The 26,478-nt window shown below is 35.8% G+C and overlaps 1 long non-coding RNA gene across 2 annotated transcripts in view; it reads left to right on the top strand.

The window, feature by feature from the left end:
* Nucleotides 1-26,478, top strand: part of LOC104002119 (uncharacterized) — a 164,273-nt gene that overhangs the window by 106,120 nt on the left and 31,675 nt on the right. The window contains exons 4-5 of one of the 2 annotated variants that reach the window (XR_001709273.3): nt 10,819-10,929; nt 12,925-13,723. The exons of the other annotated variant lie outside the window; for it this stretch is intronic. This is a non-coding gene — a long non-coding RNA (uncharacterized LOC104002119). Of the gene's footprint in view, nt 1-10,818; nt 10,930-12,924; nt 13,724-26,478 lie in introns of those variants that run through there. 2 annotated transcript variants of the gene reach the window in all.

Raw genomic sequence — 26,478 nt, forward strand, 5'->3', positions numbered from 1 at the left:
GCCTCAGTTTCTTTATCTTTAAAATGGGGATAATTGCAATATCTACCTTGTAGGATTGTTAATTCATATAGGACACTTGGAACAGTACCTGAGGTGTGGTAAACACTAGTAAGTGTTTATTTTTATTATGCTGAATAAAGGCTGTAGATCAAGAATGTGTCCCAAAGTTGTGAATAGAGTGTCACAATGTATCCAAGAATTGTGAAGCAATGATTCTGTACAATACAATAAAGTTTAATTATTTACAAAAATTTTTCAGCTGTTTCAGTTGCCTTCCCAGCATATTTTATTATTTTAATTTTAAAGAGAATGCTGCATCTCAAATTATTTATTCAGTTAGAAGTTGACTTTTTCACCCAGAGATTAAAAGAAGTAAGATTCAGTACAGCAATCAAGACAACACATTAAATTAAAAATATATAAGAAAATCAGGATAAATTAGGCAAATAACTTTAGTACTGTGAGAAAAAGTAAAGGTAAAACTAGTTCATGAAATTTATATCATGTGTTAGTGTACAGTTACTGCACATTAAACAAAAATCTACTTCTGAGTATCTTAGTAGCCAAATCCAAGTAAAAGGCATAATTAGTTTTGAGATTCCCCATGCTGTTAATAACACATCCATTAATATTTAGACACACATCGTTTCACGCACACGTATATTCTCTCTGACTTTCACGTATTCACTTATATTCTCATGCACACATATATTCACAGGTACACACAAAAACATACCCACCCACAGTTGCTACTCAGTATATGCAGATTTTCTTGATATTGAGGTCTCAAAAACATTTTTCCCCTTTATAGGAAAGATACACTGAGATAAAGTATCCTCCATCCCTATGTTCATCTATACAATACATGAAATAACTATAAGCTATAGACACAACATAACACCCCATTTCAGGGAAATCAGCTCTCTGAGAAGACAATATAGTCACATCAAAGATATATATCTCAGTTCTCTGATGCTCTGGCTGGATGCAGGAGGAATTTTTGCCAGCAAACCTTCAGTCGTTACCAGTGTTCACAACGGCAATAGAGAAATTGCAGTCTTTTAGCCATGAGACACCTAATTTTGAGAAGTGTAACTCCCTGATGTTGGATAAAATGAACTTCCTATGTGACATATCCCACTGTGTCAAGCTACTGGGCATAAAAACAATTAAATGTCAGAGGAGTCCTTGTACAAGCTCTGAAAGCACAGTGATTGAGCTTTCCCACTCCCACCTACTTCAAGATGGGAGATGTTAGTTAACTTTTTAACGGCTTCCAACCTGTTTCCTTTCTGTAAAATTATAGTAATAATATCCATCTGAAAGAGCTTCTGCAAGGATTAAATGAGATAATCCATGTAAGTTGCTGGACATAGTAACCAGTCTATAATAAGCACTCAATGTTAGCAATTCTTTCTGGTAATTAGCCTCACTATTTGTAGCATTTGTTTCAAATTCATGACAAAATTAAATACCATCTGCCTAGAAGGAAATAATCTGATCTTTATAGATAAAAGCCATGCATTTTGCTTAGAAACAATGCATATTTTTTAAGAAATGATGGTCTAATCACTTTTGTGTTTTATAGAGCTCAAAATGATTAGATAACTTGTTATGATAAAAATGCCTGCTGACCCTGCCTCTCAAGATTAAGGTGTAAAGTCTATATCAGCAGCTACATAACCCATATTGAAGTAAAGCTACTTTCGACATGAATTAATTGACTTCATATTTGTTTCCTTACAACAATTTTTTTTGTATTTAATCAATATGATTAATCCATATGATTGATACAAAGATAGATCAAAATGGAGTTTCTTATGTCTTCCTTTTCTGCATAGACACAGTAACAGTCTGATCTCTCTTTCTTCTCCCTACACTCTACACATAATCTAATAGTATTTCTGAAAAACTTTCTCTAGAAGGTGGTAAAGTTCATTACAAATATCACTAGTTCACAAATAAGATTAAAGCTGTCTCTTCCATGAGTGTATGTATGTGTGTATTCATAGGTAAGAGTGCATGGAGCTTCAGAAATGCAGACTTACCTTAGAAAAAGAAGAAACTGGGAAAAAAAATTAGAATGGCCAGTAAAAATTTGAGCCTAAAACTATAGGGGAAAACACTTTACAGTTGGGAAAAATGCATTCTGAGCTAAACTATCAAAGATTACAGAGTTAGCATGGGAAAGAGCCATTTTTAGATAGATTTGAGGTGATATAGCTAGTAAGTTCTGAACCTTTTACTCAACTATAGATTTGCTGACTCATAATTAATTTTTGATTCTTAAATGATTTTTAACTTTTTAATGTAATAGATGCCCATTTGGGAAGCAAACTCTTAATAAATACCCCCAAATGAGACTGATACTGAGATGCTTTGTTTGAGTGGTGGCTAGGGATCCTGATGCCTGACCTTAACTCTCCCATACCACCTACAAGCATTGATGAACCTCAAAGAAGCCCTAGATTTTTAGAATAGCATAAACTGAAAACTCTGTTGTATGCTATAAATTTTTATAGTCATTTAACTTTTTATCCTTGACTCTATCCTTTAAATTGAAGTATCATATTTTTGCCCATAAAACACCACAATAAAAGTACAGTAGATATTGTTATATTTCTTTCTAGAAATTGCAGCCTATAATGCAACAAATTATGTTTTCCTTATAGCCACACAACTGACTGATACATGACAAATTGAGAATTAAGGCCGAGGTCAGCCACACCATGACGCCATGTTTATAGATCTATTTTTGTTGTCCAGGGATTAGCTCTAGTGTATTATAACCATCAGGGCAAAAACTGTTTCTTGAACCAACAATTAAGTAAAAGAAAGACCATATAGGCACCACTAATTCCATTCCTCATTCTTTAACTGTGAATTCTAAAGACTTTCCTTTAGGTTGCAAATATTCTCCTTTCTTTGTTAAAAAACAAACAAACAAACAGAAAGGTCAGGCATAGTGGCTCACACCTGTAATTCCAGCACTTTGGGAAGCTGAGGCAGGCAGATTGCTTGAGTTGAGGAGTTCAAGACCAGACTGGGCAACATGATGAAACCCTATCTCTACAAAAACCACAAAAATTAGCTGGGCATGGTGGCATATACCTGTGGTCCCAGATAGGAGGCTGAGGTGGGAGGATCACCTGAGGCCAGGAGGTTGAGGCTGCCGTGATTGCACCATTGCACTCCAGCATGGGCAACAGAGTGGGACCTTGTTTCAAAAAATACAAAACAAAATGAAACATACTGTTATAATTCCTGTCATGGAAAATCCTCAACCTTGCCTCCTCTTTTCTAGCTCCTTTGCAATAAGAGGAGCCTGTAGAGCATCCATGTGTGGTCTTCATACTTAAGGGTGGAGTTATCAGTGAGAGAAGCAAAAAAGTCAATTTTCAGCTTAATGTTAGTTCTGCTTTCTACGCTATTACCTGATTGAAATTAGAGATGCTGAAGCATTATTTACTCTTATGGAGGACCAAGGTTGAGGGGAGGTAATTGGACCCCAAAATAAAGAAAACATAAGGGAAGAGGATTTGTGTTATACTGTAAAAAGGAACAAAAACTTGGTATCTATAGGCATTCTTTTTATTTTTTAGCTGTACATTGATAAGGTCGAGGTAGAATATATCTTCTGCTTGAGAAAGTTCTTAAGGCTTGGACATGGGCCAGGGCTTCTGTGTAATTACTTTCATTTACACACTTAGATGCATTTTAGTAAGAGAGTATAAGTGAAAATAGATGTGAAAAATAATGGAGATCCAGCACTAGATAAAGCAGAGGATAAAAGTACTGGAAAGCTTTGAACTAACAGGGTGAGTGGCCATGGCAAGGCATCCTAAACTTGTTAGATTCCAGTTTCATCTCTAGAAAAACAACTTGCTAATTGTCCTGGCTCATATCCAAAGGACAAAGAGAATGCAAAGGAGCAGTCATTGAATGCTGTAATTGTAGTGAAAACCTTGATTATATTTGGTTCTCATTTCAAAAATGGTAAAAACATTTAAGATATATAGTACGGAATTGAAATTGTATCTCCACAACAATGCTGAAGCAATAAAGATACCTGCATTTTACCTAAAATGCTATAGAGATGCTAGAAATCCAATAATAAAAGTAAGATAATTGTACACAGATTTAAGAACAAAAGACATATGATCATTTCAATAGATGCTGAAAAAGCATTCAATACAATTCAACATCCTTTCATGATAAAAACTTTCAACAAACTGAGTATAGAAGAAACATATTTCAGAATAATAAGGGTCATTTATGTAGAACAAACCCACAACTAACATGATACTGAACAATAAAAAAATGAGAGCTTTTTTTCTAAGATCTGGAACAAAACAAGGATACCTATTCGCACTGCTTTTATTCAAAACAGTACTGGAAGTTCCAGCCAGAGCAATTAGGCAAAAGAGAGAATAAAGGACAGCCAAACTGGAAAGGAAGAAGGATACTTACCCTTTTTTACAGATGACATGATCCTATCTTAAGAAAAACTTAAAGACTCCACCAAAAAAAAACTGTTAGAACCAAAGAATGAGTTCAGTAAAATTTCAGGACACAAAATCAACATACAAAAATCAGCAACATTTCTATACACCAACAACAAACAATATCAAAAAGAAATCAGAAAAGTAATTTTATCTGCAATAATGACAAAAATATAAAATACACAGGAATAAACTTAATCAAAGAAGTGAAGAAGCTCTACAATGAAAACTGTAAAACACTGATGAAAGAAATTTAAGAGGACACACAAAAAAGGAACGATATCTTCTGCTCATGCTCATGGACTGGAAGAATTAATAACATTAAAATGTCCATACTATCCAAAGCAATCTGCAGACTCAATACCAAAATACCAATGATATTCTTCACAGAAATAGAACATAATTATAAAATTTGTATGGAGTTACAAAGGACCTTAAATAGCCAACATAATCCTGAGCATAAGGAACAAAGTTGGAAGCATCACACTACTTGACTTCAAAATATATGGCAAAGCTGTAGTAACCAAAACAGTATGGTACTAGGATAAAAACAGACACATAGAGCAAGGGAACAGATTAGAGAACCCAGAAATAAATCCACACACTCACAACCAACTCATTTTTGTCAATGGAGCCAAGAACATCCTTTGGGAAAAAGACAATCACTTCAATAAATAGTGTTGGGAAAACTGGATATTCATGTGCAGAAGAATGAAACTAGACCCCTGCTCTCAGCATTCCCAAAAATCAAGTCAATATGGACTGAAATATTAAATGTAAAACCTGACACTATGAAACTACTACAAGAAAACATTAGGGAAACACATCAGGACATTAGTCTAGGCAAAGACCTTTTGGTTAAGACCTCAAAAGCACAGGCAACAAAGCAAAAATGGAATTACATCAAGTTAAAAAGCTTCTGTACAGTAAAGGAAACAATCAACAGAATGAAGAGATGACCCATAGGATGGAAGAAAATATTTGCAAACTACTTAGCTGATGGGGTATTTATAAGCAAAATATATCAGGAACTTGATAGCAAAAAAGCAATTAATAATAATAATCAGATTAAAAAATAGGCAAATGATCTGACTAAACATTGCTCAAAGGAAGACATACAATGGGCAACAGATATATGAAAAAATGTTAAGCATCACTAATCATCGGGGAAATGCAAATTAGAACAACTATGAGATGTCATGCCATCCCGCTTAGAATGGCTATTATTAAACTGACAAAGCATAACAAATGCTGATGAAGATGCAGAGGAAAGGGAACATTGGTATACTGTTGATGGGAATGTAAATTAGTATAAATTAGTTTAGCCACTATGGAAAACAGTATGAAGGTTATTCAAAACACTAAAAATAAAACTAACATATGACTCAGCAATCCTACTACCAGGTATATATCTAAAAGACAAGAAATGTTTATATCAAAGAAATATCTGCACTCCCATATTTATTGCAACATTATTCACAATAGCCAAGATATGAAGTCAAGGTAAGTGTCTATCAATGGATAAGTGGATTTTTAAAATGTGGTATATATGCAAAATAGGACACTATTCAGCTGTAAAAAAGAAGAAATCTTGTCATTCGCTGCAACATGGATGGAAGACATTATGTTAAGTGAAATAAGCCAAGCACAGACAAACAAATATTGCATGTTCTTACTCATACATGGGAGGTAAAAACGTTGCAAGTAGAATGCTGGTTACCAGAAGCTGGAAAGAAAAGGAAGGAAGGGTTTGGAAGAGAGGTTATTTAATGAGTACAAACACAGCTAGAAAGACTGAATAAATTCTAGTGTTCAATAACACAGTAGAGTGACTACAGTTAACAATGATGCATTGTATGTTTCAAAATAGCTAGAATAGAAGATTTGGACTGTTTTCAACACAAAGAAATGATAAATGTTTGAAGTGATGGATGTCTTAATTAGCTTAACCTGATCATTACTTACTGTACACATGTCTCAAAACATCACTGGTACTCCATAAATATGTACAATTATTATGTATCAAAAAAGAGCATAATTGTAACATAAAACAAAATAAGGACACATTGAAGATACTCCTGGGGAATAATTGTGGGAAATGATGTCATAATATAATCTATCTTCAGCATGACCAGAGCAGATACAAAAAATCTATAGAGAAAATCTTAATTCACCGAATCTAAAAAGACGTACTCTAAAAAGAAGTACTGTATATTTGCAAGTTTTTCACAGCAGAAGTTATTTGCAAACTGCTCTTTTCACTTCCTAAATAATGGGTCATCAAACTACACTCCTCAGACCAAATCTGGCCTCTCACCAATTTTTGTAAATAAAGTTCTGTTCCAGCAAAGCCACATTCATTCATTATATGTTGCCTTTGACTGTTTGCAAAGTATGACGGCAGAGTTGAGCAGCTGCCACAAAGATCCTGTGGCCTGAAAAGCCTAAAATATTTACTATTTGCTGGGTTAAAATAATTTTTCCAACCCCTGTTCTAAAACATATTTTATGCTTCAATCCAAACACATGCAATAGTTTTTTTTTCATTTGTTTGTTAGTTTGTTTTTGAGACGGAGTCTGGCTCTGTCGCCCAGGCTGGAGTGCAACGGCGTGATCTCGGCTCACTGCAACTTCCATCTCCTGGTTCAAGCGATTCTCCTACCTCAGCCTCTCGAGTAGTTGAGATTACAGGCATCTGCCACTAGCCCAGCTAACTTTTTGTATTTTTAGTAGAGATGGGGTTTCACCATGTTGGCCAGGCTGGTCTCAAACTCCTGGCCTAGTGATTCGCCTGCCTCGGCCTCCCAAAGTGCTGAGATTACAGGTGTGAGCCACTGCGTCCAGTCATAATAGTTAATTAATAGTATAGTTAACGTTTTTATACATCAGAATAGGAATTGGCAAGGTATGTGATGAAAGTATAAGACTATATCCAGTATTATATCATTAAGGACTAATTATTAAAAGGCCTTCAACTTTTACCTTTCAACTAGTTGGGAGTATAAATTCCTTTATAGCTTTTTTATTTATGTAAACAGAATCTGTTTAAATATCTAATTATTCCTTTTATATAAGGACCATATAAAGAACTCAAAATGGACAACATGCTTGTCAGTAGCAAATGAAGAAAACTATTAAAGAATCACCAGAATTACGGTCTTTAGACAATGTTTACACTTGCAATATTAAGCGAAGCTTAACATCTTTGAATTGCTTTTCCATGGGAAAATATACATGCTTATGTATATATCTGTTGATTTATAGAGAAGTTCTATAAATTAAGTCTCCTTAACACATTATATTCCCCTTTAACATGTAATAGAATTCTCTGAAATACACACCTATACAGGCAACTTTAAAGATTAAAGCTACTCTTAAAAACCTAACCTACAAAAAATTGTTATATTAGATCAAAAGCAAGACATGAATCTAAATTAGAGGGAAAAATTTGTTCATTTACCTCAACAAACTGTCCCCGAGGTATTTCTACAAGTGATGTTGCTGGAATTCTCAAATAGATCTTTCCAATGTAACTGCTTTTACTTATTTTGGTGCATTATTTTTTATATGTTTATATGTATGTAAAACAAATTAGGTGCAGTTAAGTAACAAACTAAAGATACTTTGAGTTTTCAATCTGCCACACCTCTACTTTCCACTAACCTAATATTCATTCTCACTATTATTTTACACCTCTTCTCATTCTTTTGTCTGAATGCTTTTAATGTTAATTTACCTTATGTCAAAGTGGTTATTTGCCTTTCAGAACCTTGTAAGATGATCTCCAAATAAAAAGCTCCTTCAAACACCAGCTTTGGTCATGAGGCTACCAGTGTGGACATTGTATTTAAAAAGCCACATTTCTCAGGGTCAGGAATAATTTTGGTGGGGTTTATGGGGAAGCAAGACTACGTATATACTAACCTCTGACTTTGAAGGAAGTGGATTGAGTTTCCGAAAAATTATGCATTACTAAAACTTTGGCTTGTGCCCTATTTTCCAAATGATGTTTATCCCTGTGGTCATCATAAAGGATTGCTTTGCCATTTTAATAATCAGATCTGCAAATTTCCACTTGGCATCAAATCCAAACAATCCAGTCTGAAGGTGATTGACTTCCCTGTTTGTGCATCAAAATCTATTCAGCCATATGTTTTACCTCTCCCCCTGCCAAGAGTGAGCATCTTTTTATGATCAGTTGTCAAGTCTGTCCAGGGAAGCATCACTAATGTTTAGACAGGAAAGCGTAAGTCATTCAACTGCAGTCATCCTATACCCTCTTATCTAGGTTTGCTATTTTGCAATTACATATTTTTTAGGATGAAAATCAGTTGAGCTTTCCCTGAAAATATTTGCTAGTGTCAGAAAGTGCTTTCTGACCCTGAACAATATACTTTTCTAATTGCAATCAAAATGAAGCTCTGTTTATGTGTGGGAATAACTTGGGCATCAAGACTGCCAGGGATTCTGAAAGATTCCATACTTTCCTCTTCGGTTTAGAAGCCTATATAGAATCATAACTTTTCTTTCTAAAATGCATGTGTTATTTTCTGATAGAATTCTGGGAGCTGAGGGGGCTGGGGATTGGAAAACACAGTGGTATAGCTAATGATCTTTACTGTAATCCTCGCCTCATTCCCCTTTCCAGCATAAAATAACATATTGTTTAATGAACATAAGAGGATGAGATTTTAACATGGAATTGAATTATACTGATAACATCAACTAGAAAATTTTATATCCTACTTTTTAAAACAAATGGAAAATATACTAGTCTTCATTGAAGACTGCAAACAAGTAATAAAGGTAGATAATTATTCCCCTGAGAGAACATTTCTAGCTATCAGAAGCAGCCTTTGGAAGATAGTTGGTTCAAGTCTTATTGTGAAATGAAATACAAACAAAATAGCAATAAATAGTTTATTTTGGAATTTTTTTACTGATAGTGATAGGATCTTATGTTTTTATTTTGTGTCAAATTAAAATGTGAACAATTTCCTTTTGGAGTACATATTCTCTAAATATAATGTTACAGGGATTGTAATTTAAAAAGAAAATTGATGATTATTTTAGAACACCGATGGAAAGCCTTTACCTACTAGACTAATTCCTTTGTAGTTCGAGAGTGCTAAATTCAGGAACAATGACTGATTTGTATATGTTATTTCATTAACAAGGAGCACATTTATAAAATCATCAAGGATCTGTAATGGTTAAAAACATCTGTCAGTTTTTAGTTGTCCTAATGTAAGAACTCCAAAATTGTATTCAGTTCTGAGATAAATTGAAGGATGAGATATTTTGGCTCTGTAGTAACGTTTAAGAAACATAGTCTGGGAAAAGTTAGTAACCATTCTTGCTTATCTCATACATTTCCAGTAGTAGAGTGATAAAGAATGTCAACTTGAAAATTTGTGATATTATATTTCTTGGCCTTACCTTTTACAGAGTACTTTTTTCCTATTCTTTCTACTCCTTTTTTCCCCTTCACCTGTGTCAAATAGGCTGAAATCTTTGGCTAGAACTAAATCTAAAGACAGAAAAATAGCTTAACAAAAACAGACATCTGTATGCATGCGTTGATTAATCACATGGAAGGTTGTAAAAGTTATGTAAGTATAAAGAATTTAAATACGAATGGATTCATATAAATCCATTCAAGTGAAGTGTAATACAATTAGAAAAGTTTAGTGCAAGTGTGAGTAAACAGAGTGTGAGCGGTAGCAAAGCATTCGGGGAGTTTCTATGAAAGTGTAAAAGTATTTCACACTTCTGCTGCGCAGATTCCCCTGAGCGGGACACATTTCCTACTGAAAGGTTTGCAGGGAAGCATGATCTTTATAACAACCTGATTCTGATATGAGCAGAAAGAGAACAGTCTCCAGTGACCAGAGTATTCACCCTTTGTCCTTAAAACATGCTGCTGTTTCCCAGGGTAATTTTCCATTTATAATGATAGGTACTATTTAGTTTGGTTTTATTTTACATGTAGTCTTTGAGGCCTTTATACCACAAGGATTAGAGAAGTTAACAGGAATATAGTGAGGGATTTAAGTCAGTGATACTTGTTTAGCAGGATCATGAAACTTAATGAGCCTCTTCAGAACTCTGTGGAAAGAAGTGCCAGTGGCGGTTGGCTAAGACATAAATCTGGGCTACACCAATGTTGTCCCTGAAGTCATCTACTATAGACAGCATTTTCTTCTCCTAAATTTTCTGAGAGGAAAATGACAATAAGCACTGTCATGTACCGCTGTTAGAAAGGTCTCATTTTGCTCAATGTTATTCTCTCTGTGATTGTTTCTCATTTCTACAGATTGTTGTAGTGGAACAATAGCAACAAAAAAAGCCCCTGACTCGTGGGAGAGAAAAGAAAGAGGCGTTTTTCATGCACGTCCATGTGAAGAGACCACCAAACAGGCTTTGTGTGAGCAATAAAGCTTTTAATCACCTGGGTGCAGGCGGGCTGAGTCCAAAAAGAGAGTCAGCGAAGGGAGATAGGGGTGGGGCCGTTTTATAAGATTTTGGTAGGTAAAGGAAAATTACAGTCAAAGGGGGTTTGTTCTCTGGCGGGCAGGAGTGGGGGTCGCAAGGTGCTCAGTGGGGGAGCTTTTTGAGCCAGGATGAGCCAGGAAAAGGACTTTCACAAGGTAACGTCATCACTTAAGGCAAGGACCGGCCATTTTCTCTTCTTTTGTGCTGGAATGTCATCAGCTAAGGCAAGGACCGGCCATTTACACTTCTTTTGTGGTGGAATGTCATCAGTTAAGGTGGGGCAGGGCATTTTCACTTCTTTTGTGACTCTTCAGTTACTTCAGGCCATCTGGGCAAATGAGTGCAAGTCACAGGGGATGTGCTGGCTTGGCTTGGGCTCAGAGGCCTGACAGCGTTAGTGATAAAATATGAATGTGTAGTCCTTCATTAAAGGTAGGATAATACCTTTTGATCATTGGTCGGTGTGATTTTCTTGAATCCATGGTTGTGTTCATGAACCCAGAAATGGTGATACAGGAAGAAGAATGTTAGACTAGAGAATGCAAAGGTAAAATATTCAACATTAAGAGACTATTTTAGAAAAATTATTGAGAATAGTTGAAGACTAGTTGAAGATTTGTGCCCAAGTTAGTAAACAAGTTAGGCAAGGAACACAGATGCACTGGAACATGCTCTATTTAAAAAAAAAAAAAATTACATCTTTTGCCATTGCCTCATCATCTTCATATAATCCAAGAACTTTACTGGGGTCCAGGCTTTCTTAGCTACTGCTGTTGATGTATTCAGGAAAAACCATGTTAAATGCTGCAAAGAATCTTAGCCAGAAGACTGAGTATTTTTCTGGTCATTCTTGCTGGGAAACCTTTAGTGACAGGAAGTTGTTTATATTCATTCAGTAGCAGGACACTCCTCAATAACTGTGTTCCAATTCATTTCAGGTATAGAAACTCGAGATTTATTTATTTATTTATTTATTTCTGAGATGCAGTCTTGCTCTATCACCAGGCTGGAGTGCAGTGGCGTGATCTCAGCTCACTGCAACCTCCAACATGCTTGTTCAAATGATTCTCTTGCCTCAGCCTCCCGAGCAGCTGGGATTGCAGGCATGCACCATCATGCCCAGCTAATTTTTGTAGTTTTAGTAAAGACAGGGTTTCACCATGTTGGCCAGGATGGTCTCGATCTCTTGACCTCGTTATCCGCCCACCTCAGCCTACCAAAGTGCTGGGATTACAGGCGTGAGCCACCGCGCCCGACGTAAAGATTTAATTTTATGAGGGCTAACAGTGCTCTAATTAGGAACTTATTTCGAGCTGCAAATGCTTTTCTAAAGTTTCTAAGTTTTAAATATCCATTAGTGAGTAAGTAATACTTTGTTTATTGGGTTCTTTCTCTGTATACAATGAATTAAGTTAAAGATACTTTCTCTTTGAAGTAGAAAACACAAGACAAACAAATGAAAATAAACACAAACCCATTATGGGCTCAGTGTAAATTAAAAATAAAGAAACATGGAACAATAGAACAGAACTGATATTTAAAATTACAATTCAAGAAAAGCTTTCAGAAATCAAAAAAGACATAAATTTACATATTGTAAAATTTCACTGGATATGTGGGAAAATTTATTCTAAAAAATCAGTTCTGAGAAATATTATAGTGGGTCTACTGATTTGAAAGATAAAATATAAATTCTCAAGGCCTTTGCTGGGGGTTTGAGGGCAGAGGAGAAGGGACAAGAAGAAAATAAAACTGAAAAGAACTAGACTGATGTCAGACTTTCCAAAAAAAAAAAAAAAACATACAAAGCAAGCCAGAAATGTAGCAGAGTTTTATTTTTTTAATTTTAATAAAACAAATGTAAGTGCAGTGAGGCTACCAAGATTCATCATGAATCAATACAAACATTGGCGGTTATTTTCAACAGATCTCCAAAGAAAGAGCAGCAAATGTGGAGCAAACTCAAAATGACCCTGAGCTCCAGTCATCCATGTAAATGGCTACACAAGCAACATGTTAGCACCTCTTCTCCCCACTACCGCATGTTGAGCTGAGTCCGCTCAGAGAGGTAAGGGGGTAAGGAGAGGATAAAGAGGAATGTTTTCCTCCAGAGCCTTCTTCATGTCTGGAGAACTGTTAGATGTTCTTTTGGAGAATGGTGAGTGTGGATTAATGCAGTTTGCATAGGTTGTAGGGGCCTTTGATCCAAGCTATCTCTATCAGAATCTCACTACAACGCAAAATTAGCTGAGCAAATTAATCATCACTGGGCAGAGTTCCTAGACTCATTTGTGGCCTCCTGAGCTACAAGTGGAAAGAAGGTTCTTCTGCTGATAAAATAAGAAGTAATGACTATGCTGGGGCAAAATTCAACACAACATAAAATAAAAATCAATAATAAGACATTGTTACATTAATGGAATTGAACTATGATTATTCTAGCAACTCAACTTTCTTACCAAGTAGACGTTTGTCAGGGGCTCATACTCTTTATATTTGTTTGTTCTGTTTTATTATTATTATTATTTTGTTTTACTGTTTAGATGGCCACAGCAAAAGTCAAGGCCTGAGTGGTGAAACATCATCTTTTAAAAAGTTATTATGCAAGATATTAAATTTCCATCATGTACAATGTTTACAAGAGGCTGACTTTTTAAAAAATTGAACTCATCTTTCTTTATTAAATGATTTTTAATAAAAATCATTACTTTTAATAAAAACATTTTAATAAAAATCATGTTGCTTCATTTTATTTTTGCAATTCCTGGATGAAGTAATAACAGCTAACACTTTTGCAGACTTACCACATGGCAGAAACTCTTTTTTTTTTTTCTTTTGAGACAGAGTCTTGCTCTGTCACTCAGGCTGGATTCCAATGGCGTGATCTCGGCTCACTGCAACCTCTGCCACATGGGTTCAAGTGATTCTCCTGACTCAGCCTCCCGAGTAGCTGGAATTGCAGGTGCGTGCCACCATACCTGGCTAATTTTTGTATTTTTAGTATAGACGGGGTTTCAGCATCTTGGCCAGGCTGGTCTTGAACTCCTGACCTCATGATCTGTCTTGGCCTACCCAAAGTGCTGGGATTACAGGCTTGAGCCACTGCCCCCGGCCTAACTCCTCCAAGGACTTTGTAAGCATTAAAACTTTTAGCTCTTCCAACAACATTGTGAGGGAGATGCTTCCATATCTCTCATGTCACAAATGAGAAAACGGAGGCAAAGAACAGTTAAGCTGTTTGGTTAGGATCAAACAGCTGAGAAGTAACACAGCTGAGAAGTAACACAGCCAGATTCCACGACTTATTCCCTGCTCCAAAGTGACTCTGCAGAAAGCAGTACAGGCCTTTCTCTAAAGAAGTTAGTGATGGTCACACAATGTAGAAATAAAACCGTAAGACCAAATTAGACACCTGACAATTGAGACTTCCAGTTGCTAGGTGTCCAGATATTTTTCTGAGTACAGAGAGCCTGTGATTTGAGGGCAGTGGCTGTGCCCCATGCAATTTTGCATAATTAGCAGCACTTTTCACAAGATTCAGAATAAACATTAATGATGCTTATTAAATCAGTTTTGCTTTTTAGCCCTCCTTGACTTTATTTTTTAGTGAGTCTCTCCTGTTTACTCGTGTCCATTTGACCCTGTACCTGCCTGCCTGGGTGATTGCAGCCCTGGACTTTCCAATTTACCAATTCTCTGCCATGCATCCTAGAATGACTTTTGCAGAGAGTGCCCTAGCCTCTAAAATCATTCCTCTCTTTAATTCCATGATTAGTTGGGAAGAGATAAGATTTAAAAGGCAGGGAATTTAATATTTTACTTTCTGGAAAGTTTTGTTGCTGTTTGTCCTAAAGAAGATTTTCATGAGTCTCTAGTGTTCGGAGTAAAGCACAAAAGCAGGGTGACAAAGGGATAAAGATTTAAGCAAGAAACCATCTCCCTAATTTCTGGCATCACGCAGTGTTGTCAGCTCTTTACTCTGCCTGCATGGGTAAGTGTGGTCCCATGCAAAGAGCAAGTTGTAAAAAGGGGTCCTGTGACCTTAATTCCTTTTTGATGGCAAACAATCACTCCATCTGGATTAGACTCTGACTTACTACTCTGTCCCTTCCTCTAGGCTTGGCTCTTACAAGAATTTCAAGATCTGATTGCACAGTGCTGGTTGCATTTTCCTGACTATACAATGCTCCTGGACTTTGTGGATGCTGTTCCTCTCTTTGGAATAACCTTACTCTTTCCTTCTCCCTACTCCACCCTTTATTGTCCTTTATGAAAAGTGCTGGGCATGAGCAAACTCCATCTCACTATGAACTCATCAGGCAGCATCAAATGTCTCTCTTCTGTGCTCACATCAAGTATTTATTCCCTAAATGTCTCCCTAGCAACTAGAGTGAGTCCCCACTACTGACAAAAAATTGCCTCTGTATATAGTTTTTAAACTTTTGTAGAATGAAAGTTTTAATTTGATTTTTTTCACACATACTTTTCCTTTGCCTTATATTTGCAATTTTCTAAATTCAAAGTATTATCTCTTTCAAGCTGTATGGACACTAAATTCTTCTTTATTAAAGTCTGTGTAAAAAAATAGAGTGGGATTTAAGGAGGATTCTTTTACTGCATTTTATGAGGGAGGGAGATGGATAAAATCTCAAATTGCTTAGAAAATTAACTCAAATATATAATTCACTTTGCCTATTATGAGCTGCTACTAAGGATATTTCTATTTTTGAAGATGGGATACGAAATAAAATCACAAAATATATTTTAAATATCGTGTATTTCAATTTAATTCTCTTAAATACTTATTCAGTATTTACTATAGCCCAGGTACTATTCTAGACATGAGAAATACAGAGCTAAATAAGAAGTTCATGGTGGAGATTAGGAAAAAAGGTAACAGTGAATCTGATTTAATATTTTGTAAATATAAATTTCCAAAAAGCAAATTAACCAGTAATGGATGCTAACCTATAATTTATTTTAAAGTCTTTAAAAACTCATTGTTTCTTGTCATGTTTACAAATGACTATGATCCTCTATGACTTCTAGTGTTTGTGCCTTTGTAAACAAGAGCCTGTATAGCCTGGTTAATTGCAGATACTTGAAGTGGATCAAACTAGAAGATTCTGGGAATGGATAATAGAATAAAAGGAGAATATGGGACAGTGAGAGAAAAGGCTGCATAAAGAATCTGTGCCCTGATGAGGGTCTTTAAGAAATCCCATTAATGCTGGTACAGCAAATCAGGCTAGGATTTGGCTCCTGCATGTGTCCTTTCAGATGGATTATTCGTTATCTTCAGAACATCAGAGAAAAAGAAAAGGAGGCCAGGTTAGAGGAAAAGTGACAAGTGTACAAAGAAAAGGAAGGAAGGAAGGAAGGAAGGAAGGGAGGGAGGGAGGGAGAGAAAGGAAGAGAGTGGAGAGGAAGGAAGAAAAGTATCCCTTGGCCAGGCGTGGTGGCTCATGCCTGTAATCCCAGCACTTTGGGAGGCCAAGGGGGGCAGATCACCTAAGATCAGGAGTTCAAGACCAGCCTGACCAACATGGCGAAATCCTATCTCTACTAAAAATACAAAAATTAGCTGGGTGTGGTGGCGAGTGTCTGTAACCCCAGCTACTAGGGAGTCTGAGTCAGGAGAATCACTTGAACCTGGGAAGTGGAGGTTGCAGTGAGCAGAGATTGCTCTATTGCACTCCAGCCTGGGCGACAAGAGCAAAACTCCATCTCAAAAAAAAAAAAAATGTCTCTTATGAAGTGTACCCTTGTCATGTATTCCTTCATCTTAAAGTCAGTACTTTCCATTGAGCCAGTATCTCTAACCCTTCATTCCCTCACATTAGCACTACCAAACTCTTTTCAGAAATGTCTTCTCCTTTTTTGTCAGTCTTAAAGTTCAGTTTTGTTTCCTATACTTCGGTGCAAAGAGATAAATCTAACTGGAGCCTATTTGTTCAGGTGGTTTGGAACAAGTCCAATGCGATGCCCTCTTCCGTGGAGACATGGCTGAACATTAGATCATTCTCTCCTCTGTTTCACGTGTTTTTTGCAGTTGTCCAAGCAGCAACTGTAGCCACTCTTAGAGAGTGCAAGGGGCACTTCTCCCCAGTGGTCTGAATGTTTTCATTCCATGTCCTATGTGTGTGGTTAGTCCTTGCCACGGACAATGCTATCTATTTATATAGAAAATCATTTTCAATCCTAGTATTTATCTGAGAATGACCTAGAAGGTCTAGAGAGTATGCTAACTTGGTCAGAGTAAACATATTTTCCTAGGAAGCAATGCTTACAGGGGTAATTGTACTTAGATTTTCAGATGCTTTATTTTATTAGCAGAATTTATTAGTAAAAAATATGAGAAGGGGAGTTTGGTAGTCTTAATATTCAGAGAGATGTGTTGGCATGACTGAGAATCTGGCAATTTTTCAAGAAGATAAACTGCTTTATTGGAACAAAAACTGTGTTTTTATTCCAATAGAACTGAGTAAAAGCTCAACATCCATTCATAGGTATAAAAAAAATCAAGTTAATAGATCTTGGTCTCTAGCTAAGACATGGTCCATTCTGCTCAGATTTTATTTATTAGAGTTTAAATTATTGCTGAAGAGAGGATTAATCCCAGAGCCTGAGGCAACTTTTGACCTGTAACAAGTGGCCACAGCTGTGGGGACTGGAGGACCACCGTGGCTAGGATCAATCATATTTCCTTATGTAAGATAAAGATAATCCATGTGTGCTATGGCCATCATAATCTCTTAGATTAGCCATCCTAATATCCATTCTGGAATTAGGCCTGCAGAATCAAAGAGTTATTTTTAGTCTGTTCGAATAGCAAGGCATATACTATTCTGGGTAAGAAATGAGGATGATTTCATCAAGTGAAGGGAAACCAAACAACTTTAATCAATAAAGCAGGCATATTTCATATGAACTGTAGTAACACAATGTTTCGAATGTGGTGTACAAGTTATTTGGATGAAATTCTGAACTTGGCATCCCTCTACAGCATGAAATTTTGGCAAATTCTTTTCTTGTTTTCCATTACTGTTAGGAATAAAAAGTATGCAAGAGGAGAATATAAAAGAGAGATAAATTCACTTGTAATGTGTTATGAGTTCCAATGAAATAAGTATAATTTCTTGTTGTTTTTCAGTTGTTCCTCTGCCCTGGACAGTTTTTGCCATCTCCAGACTTTGTGGGATCCTTTGATCTATTGGAATAAAAACACAATTTTCTCAGCATTTCATGATTATAAACTCACAATATAAACATTATAGTGACCTATATAATGTTGGTAACCATGTCTTTAAGATAAAGTAAAATCACTTGCCTGAAAATTTTGCAATCTCTAAATTATGATACTCTTACGTAGTAGAAATCATTTTTTTTTAAACAGGAAACTTTTGTTAAATAAATTATGACATTAACATGAATGCTTAAGTGGGTTCAAGTGAAACCAACCTTATGATTAAATGCTATTAAAAATGTTTTCATATCTATTTCAGATTAGTTGTTTGTTGTTTCTGAGACAGAAGTCCTAACCAAATGTTAGTATGAAAAAAAGCAACTAGTCCAACTATAGATATTATAATCAGAAGCAGATTTCTCTTAAATAAGAGATAAAATATAAATGAAATATAATTATCATGTAAAATGCAAGTATAACATAAAAAGTTTTCATTGAATTAATTCATCATTTTCAGTAAAGTTATTTTAGTACCTACTATAAGCCAAATCATAATATTTCTCTGCATATATTCTTCTCAAAACTTCTCACTGCCGTTAGTGCAAACTCCAATTTTCTTTCCACGTCCTTCAAGTTCTAACTTGACCACATTCTTCTCTTGAACTAACGAACAAATGTATAGATGTTTCTATACATCTCCAGAGCCCAGAGTTTTCACTTACTGTTGCATCTCTTGGCAACACTCCTTCCTTCCCCAACCCAGCCTCCAACTTCTGCTTTTTAAATGATTGGTTGTTTCTCATCCTTTACAATGGAATCCAAATATCACTCCCTCAAAGTGGCAGTCTTTGACTCATCTAGTTTCTTTTTCTATTTCAAATTTATTTGATAGTTTATTGGTTTAAATAGACATCTAAATATATGAACATATTATGATTGGTTGCTATACCTTACATATCTCTTAAGCTACAGGTCTTCTTCCAACTGTCTCATTTTATTTTCTTGCAACATATTACTATTTATTGAAGAACGTGGATCAATTGCTCTGTAGTGTTTTCTGTGTCTACATTTTAATGATTGTGTCTCTGTCATTTTGTTTAATATTTGTGATCTTAATTGCTTTTTTTCTGTTAAGTACTTACATTTTTTTCTTTCTCCACATTCTGGATTTTGTACATAGTGTATCCTGTATACTGAGACATGCCCATCACTCAGTAGTTTTTTAATAAGTACGTTTTGCATGTCCTAGATGCTTCATATATAATTGTGAAGTGTTATAGTTTGGTCTTTAACAGGGTATAGAATCTCTAATGAACAGGACACAGTTTTCGAAAACAAAAACTTCAAAGTCAAATGAAGGTGTATTTTTAAATCTACGTCACCATCCAATTTTGCCATATGAACACATGGTTTCATATGTATAGTCATAGCCCTGGCAATGTACTTGAGAACATGAATTTCTCTCCATATAAAAGTAAAAGAAAAATATACAGCCCATATATATTACAGAAAAAGAAAATATTTAGGTTTGGAAATTTTTGAATAAAATCATGATAGATTTACAATGTCTCATTATTCCTAGCATACAAAAGTGCTTTTATTCTTGGTTGCCAATTTTGTGAGAATCAAGCAATCCTCACGTTTTAGAGATTGCAAAGTTTTCGAACAAGTGTTTTTACTTTATCTTAAAGACAGGGTTACCAACATTATATGGGTCACTACAGTGTTTATCTTGTGAGTTTATAATCATGAAATGCTGAGGAGTACCTATTCTTATATTGTTGAACTCATAAACATTACTTTTAAAAACATAGGTCTTAATAGTATTATTTTTGAAAGGCGAATAAAAGGGTTGGGAAATAGTAATAAAAATATTGCTACCTTATACATTGAAAGTTTATGATTCAAGCTGTGTTTATAGTTTAGCAAATAACCAGATAATGAACAAAACTTTATTTAAATGCTTAGATGATTTGATGTAACAATATCAAATAGATATCAGATATCAAACATGTTTTTAAACTTCTCTGATTTTCTCATCCTTAGAAATGAAACTTCAGCAGCTTTCAAAACAATAAAATAAAATCAAAATATTTAAGCTGTTATTTTCATTCTGTTTTGTCATTCTCTACAAAGATATTTTAAATTATGTCTTTGCTCATTTTTTTCTTTCTGATTTCCTCTTTTATTCCATCTCTACCTTTCAAAACTTTCTTGAAAACCCTATCATTTCTATGTGGGAAGCATTTTCTCAATTCCTCCAAGGGATTATGATCATTTGCTCGGTTCTTATAGCACCAGGTGTGTTTCCAGTGTTCCTACTCTGTCCAGCTCTGTTTTATGTATTTGTCACAAGTAATAAATTTTAATATACCTGGGAGCAGGTAGTGTTTTTCATCCATCTTTGCATCCCAGTAGTACCCAGCATAGATTTCAGGATGCCATTTTCAGTAAATCTTCATGAATCAAATGTCCTATGACTTTAATTCCAGGAGCAGTATAAAAAAGGTCAGATCTTGAGAACTAGCTGGAGAGAGTCAATTATGGTTGACAAATGCAGGGCTAGTAAATATAGTTCCCTTTATGAATAAAGCATTTATCTTTTGGGTTCTGATAGCAATAGGAAAAAAAATACTAGAAATTTAAAGCAATAAATTAGTAACAAAAGAACTGAACATTCCAGTTGATGTAATTTGATATTATAACCTATTAAATATGAAATAACTTAAATTTCCACAAAACGCCTCAATACCTTGGTGACTTATGAAGGAAATTTCAACTCAGATGAAGCAATTCTTTTTCAAAACAAAACTTCTGCCATTTATTTATCATTTTACCTGTTAAATTACATGCAGTGTAACCAAACTTTTTTTTTAATTTTTAGACATCAAATGCACAGGTAAATAAAAATTGAGCCCCTCCCTTGGTCTTTAGACAGAGCATGAAGCTAAATCAAATGTTTCACCCAGAAAAATGGTTGAAGAAAAGCTTGTCTAAAATTTAAAAGTGTTCAAGATTTATCTCAAACTTTAGATGTTGGGGACACACATCATTCTCAATAGGATCCTTTTTTTTTTTTTTTTTTTGAGATGGAGTCTCGCTCTGTCGCACAGGCTGGAGTGCAGTGGCGCGATCTCTCGGCTCACTGCAACCTCTGCCTCCCAGGTTCAAAAGATTCTCCTGTCTCGGCCTCCCAAGTAGATGGACTACAGGTGCCCACCACCACACCCAGCTAATTTTTGTATTTTTAGTAGAGATGGGGTTTCACCATATTAGCCAGGCTGATCTCGAACTCATGACCTTGTGATCTGCCCACCTTGGCCTTCCAAAGTACTGGGATTACCGCACCTGGCCTAGGATTTTTTTTAAGATTCAAGTTAGAGAGATATCGGAATCAAATAAATGAGCAAGACAGGGATGTCTTGAAGGGATATAGTGATAGGGAGGGGTGTGTATCTAAATGGAGACCTGAATATTCCATAATGACAACACAGGGATGAGGACCTTGAAAATGGTTTCAGAAACTATGATTATAGTTTTATTAATAAACTAAAAGTGATCAAATTTTTCTTATAATTACTATTGTCCAGAAAACATTACTGAATATGTATTTTATAGAGAACAGAGGGTATATGGTTAATCAATATATCAATGAATTCAGTGAATGACAGAAAGTTAAAACCAGTCATCTGGTTAAATGAATTAGATACCTGTAAGAACTGGAGGTCATTATGTTCTTTTGGTGTGAAGAATAGTCTCAACCTCTCTTTCTTTTTAATAGTAATACTTTATTTATTTATGTTTACCTTTTATTTTAAGTTCTGAGGTACATGTGAAAGTTTGTTATATAAGTAAACTTGTGTCATGGGGTTTTGTTGTACAGATTATTTCATCATCCAGGTATTGAGCCTAGTATTAATTAGTTCTTTTCCCTGATCCTCTCCCTCCTCCTATCCCCCACCCTTCCCAAAGGCCCCAGTGTGTGTTGTTCTCTTCTACATGTCCATATGTTCTCATCACTTAGCTCCTACTTCTAAGGGAGAACATGTGGTATTTGGTTTTCTGTTCCTGTGTTAGTTTGCTAAGGATAATGGCCTCTAGCTCCATCCATGTCCCTGCAAAGGACATGATCTTGTTCTTTGTTTTTGGCATAGTATTCCATAGTGCATATGTACTTTTGCATCCATGTTCATCAAGGATATTTGCCTGAAATTTTCTTTTGTGTGTGTGTCTCTTCCAGATTTGGTATCAGGATGATACTGGCCTCATAGAATAAGTTAGGGTGGAGTCCCTCCTCCTCAATTTTTTGAAGTAGTTTCAGCAGGAATAGTCCCAGCTCTTCTTTGGACATCTGGTAGAATTCATCTGTAAATCTGGTCCTGGGCTTTTTGTTGTTGTTGGTAGGCTAGTTATTACTGACTAAATTTAAGTGCTCATTTTTGGTCTATTCAAGGATTAAATTTCTTCCTGTTTCAGTCTTAGGAGGGTGTATGTGTCAGGAATTTATCCATTTCTTCTAGATTTTTGAGTTTATATGCATAAAGGTGTTCACAGTAGTCTCTGATGAAATAAGGGACGGATGGAATAAATTTTTACTTCTATGGGTCAGTGGTAATATCCCCCTTGTTTCAGATTATGTTTATTTGAATCTTCTCTCTTTTCTTCTTTATTAGTCCAGCTACTGGTCTATCTATTTTATTATTTTTTTTTTCAAAAACAGCTCCTGGATCCGTTCATCTTTTGAATGGTGTTTTGTGCCTCAATCTCCTTCAGTTCAGGACTGATTTGGGTTATTTCTTTTCTTCTGCTAGCTTTGCTCTTAGGTCTCTAGTTCTATTAGTTGTGAAGTTAGGTTGTTAACTTGAGATCTTTCTAACTATTTGATGTGGGCATTTAGTGCCATACATTTCCTTCTTAACACTGCCCTAGCTGTGTTAGATTCTGGTATGTTGTATCCTTGTTCATATCAGCTTCAAAGAACTTCTTGATTTCTGTAGAATAGGCCTAATCTTTATCATTCTTCAACATTGTATTGATTCTGGACCTTAGTGTATGAAACAGATTTATAAGAAATGAGACCAAATAAACTATTAAAATGTGTTATAAACACTAGAAAATTATTTCTTCATCCAGAGTGCTTACCATTAGCAAAATATCATATTGTTATAATCATTGATTATGTTGATTATTTGCCACCTCTCACACTAGTATATATTAAATAGATTAGCTTAGAAAATGGTCCTTGTAAGCTTTGATGTTTTTCCCTTTTCTTGGCATTTTTCATCACTTTAAGTTAGACTTACATTATGTCTTTCCCAGACTTCCATAATCATTTCCTAATCATTCCCCTTGCTCCTAGTGCACTCCTCTTCAAACATTTCTCCATGTTGTAGCTGGAGTTTTCTTTCTTAACATTCAAATATAATTATATCACTCTTCTGCTTAAAATTTGACTCTCTCTCTGTCTGACTCCGAACACTCCACTCAGAAGAAAGAACAAACTTTGAGGTGCAGCAATTATCCCTGCTCAAGTAACTCTCCCTTGTAGCTGCACTAATCTATTTACTGTTTCATCGAAAATTGACTGAGATGGGGCGCGGTGGCCCATGCCTGTAATCCCAGCACTTTGGGAGGTTGAGGCGGGTGGATCACTTGAGGTCAGGAGTTTGTTACCAGCCTGGCCAACATCACGAAACTCCGTCTCTACTAAAACTACAAAAATTAGCCGAGTGTGGTGGCATGTGCCTGTAGTCCCAGCTACTCAGGAGGCTGAGGCAGGAGAATCATTTGAACCCAGGGGGTGGAGGTTGCAGTGAGCCAAGATTTCACCACTGTACTCCAGCCTGGGCAACAGAGTGAGATTCTGTCTCAAAAAAAAAAAAAAAAAAAAAAAAAAGAAAAGAAATATTGATTGAATATATCCTCTTTCAGATACTATGCCCATGCTTTACATGCATAATAATACTTATTTCTTATAGTGGACACTGTTGATGTCCCAGCCAGATCCCTTTATTGGCCCAGTTACCACCGCCAGTTGCTGTGAGAGCTAATAAAGATATGTGAGCTGCTAATAGCTAATAGAGAGGTGTCCTCCATCAAATGGGAGCCACCTCATTTTTGAGGTTACACACTGCTCACTCCCACCCCTTATTTTACCCCCAGCCAATGACTGACTGACTAGGTTACCAAAGTCAGCCATCTTCCTCAGGCTGGGACCAACTCTGGATATTTCATGCCCTTAAGCTTCCCATGGGATTAGACCGAGGCTGAAGCTCAAGTTGCGACTGTATTCTTACTTAACTTATATTTTCCTGTTTTATCCTTGATTTCCATGACCCTTCTGAAAACTCTCTCTCTACGAACCCCTGGCACAGGAACTTGCTCGTCAGGCTCTGTCTCTAGGAAATTTAATCTAAGACAGATAGTCTTCAGGTGAACCTAAAGGTGGTGGTGGTATTATTATTGCTATTTTATAAATGATAAAACTAAAGTTCAAAAACAATGTAACTTCTTCCTCTGTTCTTTTATAAAAATTAATAAATTGTTTAAAAATACACAGGAAATTTTACTATAGTGGGTCACAAGCACAAATGACTTCAGAGTGGAGGCATATAACATGCACATGTACGAGCTTAGGAATAAGACAATTACCGGTGGAATAGTTGTTGAAACTGAATCTCAGATCACCGCAAAATCCACTCAGATTTTGTGATTTTTAAATATTTTTATACTTTTTATTATCATATTATTTATGTAGTTATAATATTTGCTCTGTTTGAGACAGTACACTAAGTGATTTAGTATGTGATCTGTTTGAGCCTCCCCTCTACCATGTAGACCAGGCATTTGGGGTAGACATCTCTTTCCTCCTGTGGCCTTGTGGGCAGAGCTTACCTTGTATTGTCATGGCTAACAATGGCAGATTTGTTCCCAGCCTTCCTGTGGCTAGGGATGACCATGTGATCCCATTCTTTCCTTCAGAATCCTGGAAATGAGTCTTTTCCCCGATTAAAAAAAGAGGAACAAAGATGTCAAATAAGAAAGTGAAAGCCATCATTTCTGGCTTTTCTGTGAGAATGTGATATATAGACTGCTGCATCCAGTTTCAGACCACAAAGGGTGACAATGACAGCACAATGGGAATGGAGAGCAGAGAGGTGGAAAGAGCCACGGCACTGGATGATGAAGTTGGACACAGGTACTGAACCCACTCTGAGGCTTCATTCTTCAGGCTTCTTGTTACATGAAACAAATAATAGAAAACACTCTTGTTTGAGCCACTTTTCAAACAGGAAAAGTGTTCTCTTACACGCAGCAAAAAGCATTGTAAATGATATAATAGTAGAAAAGTAAGCCTCAGAGAATCTTAGTATCTTGACTGATTTTTGTATAAGTAGTAAGTGGCAGTGTTACCGTTTAGACTCAGGTGACCTGACACTTCTCTAGAGAGGATTTTTCCTCCATTGAACATATGAAGGCATCCACATTTTTGTACAGTTCTCACTAGGCTTCTTCTAAATACTAGGTTGACCAAAGGGTTCAGAATGCCTGAATTTCTCAGTAAAATAGTATGTATAGGGAAGGATTTTCCTAGAAGTACAGAGGATGAGCGAGCACCCAGCTCATTTTTATGCACTATAAATTTGAAAATAAATCTTTGTCATCTGAAGTAATGGGATCTCAAAAATAACACACTTTCCTACCTCCTGTTCACATTTTCCTTGAGGTAAAAAAAAGAAATATCCTATTTGAGTAAAGAGCAATGTAATCTGGATGTTGCTACTCAGACTTTCAGGATATAGGTATTATTTTCCATACTCAAGAGATTTTCCGAAGGCACGTTTAAACAATCTGGAAAGTTTATGTCTTTACTTCAGCTAATGCAGTATGTAGAAAAAAGTGAAGACAAGAGTATTTCCCTAAAGAGGTCTCCAAATTGTCTATGGGAGGTAAACATGTACAGATTCAAATAGAGATTTGTATAAAATTACCAAAGAAGGCATATACATCAAATAATATTTTTTGGCAAGTGTTTTCTGTTTAAAAATTTGGGTTTGGAAGAGTGAATCATGTTTATGATCAGCTTTGCATTCCACTGGAGTTTTATGTGTCGATTGCAAAATGCTTACTGGTTCTTTCTGAAAGATACCTCTGGATGAGGCTTGATAATGATGGTCTTATTACTATAGTAAAGTGCCCTTCTAATATATCACAGACAATTACTCCTGTAGCAGAAAAGCCAGAAAATCATAAATACCCAAGGGGATAAAATTTGAAATGAAGATATTTGTTACC

This window comes from Pan troglodytes, chromosome 15 (genome assembly GCF_028858775.2).
Source record: "Pan troglodytes isolate AG18354 chromosome 15, NHGRI_mPanTro3-v2.0_pri, whole genome shotgun sequence".
Taxonomy (NCBI): domain Eukaryota; kingdom Metazoa; phylum Chordata; class Mammalia; order Primates; family Hominidae; genus Pan; species Pan troglodytes.